Source organism: Arachis duranensis, chromosome 1, assembly GCF_000817695.3.
Source record: "Arachis duranensis cultivar V14167 chromosome 1, aradu.V14167.gnm2.J7QH, whole genome shotgun sequence".
Classification (NCBI taxonomy): domain Eukaryota; kingdom Viridiplantae; phylum Streptophyta; class Magnoliopsida; order Fabales; family Fabaceae; genus Arachis; species Arachis duranensis.
This window is the reverse complement of record NC_029772.3, coordinates 55,862,813-55,869,922: the sequence shown is the minus strand read 5'-3', so window position 1 is coordinate 55,869,922 and position 7,110 is coordinate 55,862,813. Positions and strand designations below refer to the sequence as shown.

Below are 7,110 nucleotides of genomic sequence, written 5' to 3'. Positions count from 1 at the left end.
GACCCACGACGCGTGGTTGCCTCGCCTGACAACCGAGCCTCCCATTCCGTGAGATCAGAGTCTTCGTGGTATAAGCTAGAATCCATTGGCAGCATTCTTGAGATTCGAAAAGTCTAAACCTTGCCTGTGGTATTCCGAGTAGGATCTGGGATGGGATGACTGTGACGAGTTTCAAACTCGCGACTATTGGGCGTAGTGACAGATGCAAAATGATCACTGGATCCTATTCCAACATGATCGAGAACCGACAGATGATTAGCCATGCTGTGACAGTGCATTTGGACCATTTTCACTGAAAGGACGGGAGGTATCCATTGACAACGGTGAAACCCAACATACAGCTTGCCATGGAAAGGAGTAAGAATGATTGGATGAAAGTAGTAGGAAAGCAGAGATTCAGAAGGAACACAGTATCTTCATGCGCTTATCTGAAATTCCCACCAATGAATTACATAAGTATCTCTATCTCTATTTTATGCTTTATTTATCTTTATATTTGAAAACCATCATAACCATTAGAATCCGCCTGACTGAGATTTACAAGATGACCATAGCTTACTTCATACCGACAATCTCCGTGGGATCGACCCTTACTCACGTAAGGTTTATTACCTGGACGACCTAGTGCACTTGCTGGTTAGTTGTGCGAAGTTATGAAAAAGAGTGATATTACAATTGTGCGTACCAAGTTGTTGGCGCCATTGAGAACACAATTTCGTGCACCAAGTTTATGGTGCCGTTGCCGAGGATTGTTTGAGTTTGGACAACTGACGGTTCATCTTGTTGCTCAGATTAGGTAATTTTATTTCATTTTATTTTCAAAAAAGTTTTCAAAATTTTTTTCTTCTTTTTTGTTTTTTCTAAAAATATTTTCGAAAAATAAAAAAAATTAATAAAATCATAAAATCAAAAAAATATTTGCGTTTCTTGTTTGAGTCTAGTGTCAATTTTCAAGTTTGGTGTCAATTGCATATTTTTTTTTTAAAATTTGTGCATTTTTCGAAAAACTCATGCATGGTGTTTTTCATGATCTTCAAGTTGTTCTTGGTAAGTCTTCTTGTTTGATCTTCATATTTTCTTGTTTTGTGTCTTTTGTTATTTTTCATATGCATTTTTGAATTCATAGTGTCTAAACATGAAAAATTTATAAGTTTGGTGTCTTGCATGTTTTTCTTTTCTTGAAAATTTTTCCAAAATAAGTCTTGATGTTCATCTTGATCTTCAAAGTGTTCTTGGTGTTCATCTTGATATTCATATTGTTCTTGCATGCATTAGTTGTTTTGATTCATAATTTTTATGTCTTGAGTCATTTTGTTGTTTTTCTCTTTCCAAATTAAATTCAAAAATAAAAAATATCTTTCTCTAATTTCTCTCATAAATTTCAAAATCTTTGGGTTGACTTAGTCAAAATTTTTTAAAATAATTTGTTTCTTGTTAGTCAAGTCAAGATTTCAATTTTAAAAATCCTATCTTTTCAAAATCTTTTTCAAAAATCAAATCTTTTTCATTTTTCTTATTATTTTTTGAAAATTTTAAAAATTGATTTTCAAAATCTTTTTCTTAATTTTATTTCATAATTTTCGAAAACTTTACTAACAATTAATGTGATTGGTTCAAAAATTTAAAATTTGTTACTTTCTTGTTAAGAAAGGTTCAATCTTTAAATTCTATAATCATATCTTTTAGTTTCTTGTTGGTCAAGTAATCAATTCTAATTTTAAAAATCAAATCTTTTTCAAAACAAATCTCAATCATATCTTTTCAATCATATCTTTTTTTTTTCAAAATCAATTTCAAAAATCTTTTCTAACTCTTTATCTTTTCAAAATTGATTTTCAAATCTTTTTCAACTAACTAATTGACTTTTTGTTTGTTTCACTATTTCTTATCTTTTTCAAAACCACCTAACTACTTTCCTCTCTCTAATTTTCGAAAATCACCTCCTTCTTTTTCAAAAATCTTTTTATTTAACTAATTGTTTCAAATTTTAATTTTAATTTTATTTCTTCTCTTAATTTTCAAAAATCACTAACCTTTTTTTTCAAAAATAACTTTCAAAATTCTCTCCCTCTCATCTCTTTCTATTTATTTTATTTATTTACTAACACTTCTCTTCATCTTAAAATTCAAACCCTCTCTTCTCTTCTGTGTTCGAATTTTTCTCTTCTTCATTCTTATTCTTCTTTTCTTCTACTCACATAAAGGAATCTCTATACTGTGACATAGAGGATTCCTCTTCTTTTCTGTTCTCTTCTTTTTCATATGAGCAGAAGCAAGGACAAGGACATTCTTGTTGAAGCAGATCCTAAACCTGAAAGAACTCTGAAGAGGAAGCTAAGAGAAGCTAAAGCACAACAATCCAGAGAAAACCTTACAGAGAATCTCAAAAAAGAAAGAGACATGGCCGAACCCAACAATAATGCAAGGAGGATGCTTGGTGATTATACTACACCTACTTCCAATTTTTATGAAAGAAGCATCTCAATCCTTGCCATTGGAGCAAACAATTTTGAGCTGAAGCCTCAACTAGTTGCTCTCATGCAACAGAACTGCAAGTTTCATGGACTTCCATCAGAAGATCCTTATTAGTTTTTAACTGAGTTCTTGTAGATTTGTGATACTGTTAAGACTAATGGAGTAGATCCTGAAGTCTACAAGCTCATGCTTTTCCCTTTTGCTGTAAGAGACAGAGCTAGAACATGGTTGGACTCACAACCTAAAGATAGCATGGACTCTTGGGATAAGCTGGTCACGGCCTTCTTGGCCAAGTTCTTTCCTCCTCAAAAGCTGAGCAAGCTTAGAGTGGATGTTCAGACATTCAAGCAAAAAGATGGTGAATCCCTCTATGAAGCTTGGGAAAGATACAAGCAGTTGACCAAAAAGTGTCCTTCTGACATGCTTTCAGAGTGGAACATTTTGGATATATTCTATGATGGTCTATCTGAGTTCTCTAAGATGTCAATGGACCATTCTGCAGGTAGATCCATTCACCTAAAGAAAACGCCTGCAGAAGCTCAAGAACTCATTGACATGGTTGCAAATAACCAATTCATGTACACCTCTGAGAGGAATCATGTGAGAAATGGGATGCCTCAGAGGAAGAGAGTTCTTGAAATTGATGCTCTGAATGCCATATTAGCTCAGAACAAAATGTTGACTCAGCAATTCAACATGATTTCTCAGAGTCTGAATGGACTGTAAAATGCATCCAACAGTACTAAAGAAGCATCTTCTGAAGAAGAAGCTTATGATCCTGAGAACCCTGCAATGGTAGAGATGAATTACATGGGTGAACCCTATGGAAACACCTATAATCCCTCATGGAGAAATCATCCAAATTTTTCATGGAAGGATCAACAAAAGCCTCAACAAGGCTTTAATAATGGTGGAAGAAACAGGTTTAGCAATAGCAAGCCTTTTTCATCATCTTCTCAGCAACAGACAGAGAATTCTGAGCAGAGCCCCTCTAGCTTAGCAAACATAGTCTCTGATCTATCTAAGGCCACTTTAAGTTTCATGAATGAAATAAGGTCCTCCATTAGAAACTTGGAGGCACAAGTGGGTCAGCTGAGTAAGAAAATCACTAAAACTCCTCCTAGTACTCTCCCAAGCAATACAGAAGAAAATCCAAAAAGAGAGTGCAAGGCCATTGATATTATCAAAATGGCCGAATCCAACTAGGAAGGGGAGAACATGAATCCCAATGAGGAAGACCTCATGGGACGTCCCCCAAACAGAAAGGAGTTCCCTATTGAGGACCTAAAGAAATCTGAGGCTCATATAGAGACCATAGAGATTCCATTAAACTTTCTTCTACCATTCATGAGCTCTGAGAACTATTCTTACTCTGAAGAGTAAGTTGCTCAATATCTATGAGCCATCATGAAGCTGAATGCCAAGTTGTTTGGTAATGAGACTTGGAAAGATGAACCTCACTTGCTCATTAGTGAACTAAATACATGGGTTCAGCAAACTTTACCTCAAAAGAAACAAGATCCTGGTAAATTCTTAATACCTTGTACCATAGGCACCATGACCTTTGAGAAGGCTCTGTGTGACCTGGGGTCAGGTATAAATCTTATGCCACTCTCTGTAATGGAGAAACTAGGGATCTTTGAGGTACAAGCTGCAAGAATCTCATTAGAAATGGTAGACAAGTCAATAAAACAAGCTTATGGATTGGTAGAGGACGTGTTAGTGAAGGTTAAAAGCCTTTACATCCCTGTTGATTTCATAATCCTAGACACTGGGAAGGATGAGGATGAATGCATCACCCTTGGAAGACCCTTCCTAGCCATAGCAGGAGCTATGATTGATGTTGACGGAGGAGAGCTAGTCTTTCAATTGAATGGGGACTACCTTGTGTTTAAAGCTTAAGGATCTTCCTTTGTAACCATAGAGAGGAAGCATGAAAAGCTTCTCTCAATACAGAGTCAAACAAAGCCCCCACAATTAAACTCTAAGTTTGGTGTTGGAAGGCCACAACCAAACTCTAAGTTTGGTGTTGAACCCCCATATTCAAACTCTAAGTTTGGTATTGGGAGGTCCCAACAATGCTCTGAATATCTGTGAAGCTCCATGAGAGCTTACTGTCAAGCTATTGACATTAAAGAAGCGCTTATTGGGAGGCAACCCAATTTTTATTTATCTATATTTCTACTGTTCTTTTATGTTTTATTAGGTTTATGATCATGTGGAGTCACAAAACAATTGCAAAAATTAAAAACAGAATAAAAAATAGCAGAAGAAAAAGCATACCCTGGAGGAAGAGCTGTCTGGCATTTAAATGCCAGAAACAAGCATCTGTCTGGCGTTTAACACCAGAAACAAGCACCAAGCTGGCGTTTAACGCAAGAAACAAGTATCAGGCTGGCGTTAAACGCCAGAAACAGGCTACATTTAGGCTTATAATGCCAGAAACAAGCATCAGTCTAGCGTTAAACGACAGGATTGCATACAGAGGGCATTTTACACGCCTAAAAGGTGCAGGGATGAGAAATTTTTGACACCTCAGGATCTCCCCCACAGGATCACCACCTACCCCACTTATCTCTTCTTCACACAATCCAATAACACTATACCCTTCACCAATCACCTCAATCTCTCTTCCCCATTACCCCTTCACCAATCACATCCATCCACTCTTCCCCATAAACCCCACCTACCTTCAAATTCGAAATCTCTTTCCCACCCAAACCCACCCTAAATGACCGAACCCAAACCCCTCTCCCTCCACTATATAAACCTCTCTATCATTCTTCATTTTCACACAACACTACCCTCTCTTCTCCCCCTTGGCCGAAACCCACACCTCTCTCCCTCTCCTCCATATCTTCTTCTTCTTCTTCTATTCTTTCTTCTTTTTCTCGAGGGCGAGCAACACTCTAAGTTTGGTGTGGTAAAAGCATAGCTTTTTTGTTTTTTCATAACCATTGATGGCACCTAAGGCCAGAGAAACCTCAAGAAAGAGGAAAGGGAAGGCAATTCCTTCCACCTCTGAGTCATGGAAGATGGAGAGATTCATCGCAAAAGCCCATCAAGACCACTTCTATGAAGTTGTGGCCAAGAAAAAGGTGATCCCTGAGGTCCCTTTAAAGCTCAAAAAGGGCGAATATCTGGAGATCCGACAAGAAATTATAAGAAGAGGATGGGAAGTTCTCTCCAATCCCATTCAACAAGTCAGAATCTTAATGGTTCAAGAGTTCTATGCAAATGCATGGATCACAAGGAACCATGATCAAAACATGAACCCAAACCCAAAGAATTGGCTTACAATGGTTCGGGGAAAATGCTTAGATTTCAGTCTGGAGAACGTAAGGTTGGCGTTCAACTTGCCTATGATGCAAGAAGATGCACGCCCCTACACTAGAAGGGTCAACTTCGATCAAAGGTTGGACCAAGTCCTCATGGACATATGTGTGGAAGGAGCTCAATGGAAAAGAGACTTAAAAGGCAAACCGGTTCAATTGAGAAGACTGGACCTTAAGCCTGTGGCTAGAGGATGGTTGGAGTTCATTCAACGCTCCATCATCCCCACTAGCAACCGATTCGAAGTAACTGTGGATCGGGCCATCATGATCCATAGCATCATGATTGGAGAGGAAGTAGAAGTTCATGAAGTCATCTCTCTATAACTCTACAAAGTAGCCGAAAAGCCCTCCACCTTGGCAAGGCTAGCTTTTCCTCATCTCATTTGCCATCTATGCAACTTAGCTGGAGTTGTCATAGAAGGAGACATCCTCATTGAAGAAGACAAGCCCATCACTAAGAAAAGGATGGAGTAAACAAGAGAGCCCATTCATGGATCTCAAGAGACGCATGAGGAAGCTCATCATCAAGAAATCCCTGAGATGCCTCAATGGATGCATTTTTCTCCAAACAACTATTGGAAATAACTCAACACTTCTCTAGAAGGATTGAGTCATAACATGAACCAATTAAGGGTGGAACATCAAGAGCACTCCATCATTCTCAATGAGATTAGAGAAGATCAAAGAGCTATGAGGTAGGAGCAACAAAGGCAAGAAAGAGACATAGAGGAGCTTAAAGACACCATTGGTCCTTCAAGAAGAAGGCGCCACCCTCACTAAGATGGATTCATTCCTTAACTTCCTTGTTCTTATCTCTCTGTTTTTCAGTTTTATGCTATATGTTTGCCTATGTTTTGAGTCTTTACTACATGAACATTAGTATTTAGTAACTATGTTTTAAGGCTCTGAATAATTCTATAAGTCCTTCACCTTTCTTAAATGAAAAATGTTTCTAATACAAAAGAACAAGAAGTACATGAGTTTTGAATTCATCCTTGAAATTGGTTTAATTATATTGATGTGGTGACAATACTTTTTGTTTTCTGAATGAATGCTTGAACAGTGCATATTTTTTATCTTGTTGTTTATGAATGTTAAAATTGTTGGCTCTTGAAAGAATGTTGAAAAAGAGAAATGTTATTGATGATCTGAAAAATCATAAAATTGATTCTTGAAGCAAGAAAAAGCAGTGAAGAACAAAGCTTGCGAAAAAAAATAATAATTTTAAAGAAAGAAAAAAAACAAGCAGAAAAAGCCAATAGCACTTAAAACCAAAAGGCAAGGGTAAAAAGGATCCAAG

The 7,110-nt window shown here is 37.2% G+C and overlaps 1 non-coding gene across 1 annotated transcript; it reads right to left on the bottom strand.

Moving 5' to 3' along the window:
• Window positions 1-2,793: 2,793 nt before the first annotated feature.
• On the bottom strand, window positions 2,794-2,901 carry LOC127742817 (small nucleolar RNA R71). The gene has a single exon (XR_008004208.1). It is a non-coding gene; the product is annotated as a small nucleolar RNA R71 (small nucleolar RNA).
• Between the last annotated feature and the right edge of the window lie 4,209 nt (window positions 2,902-7,110).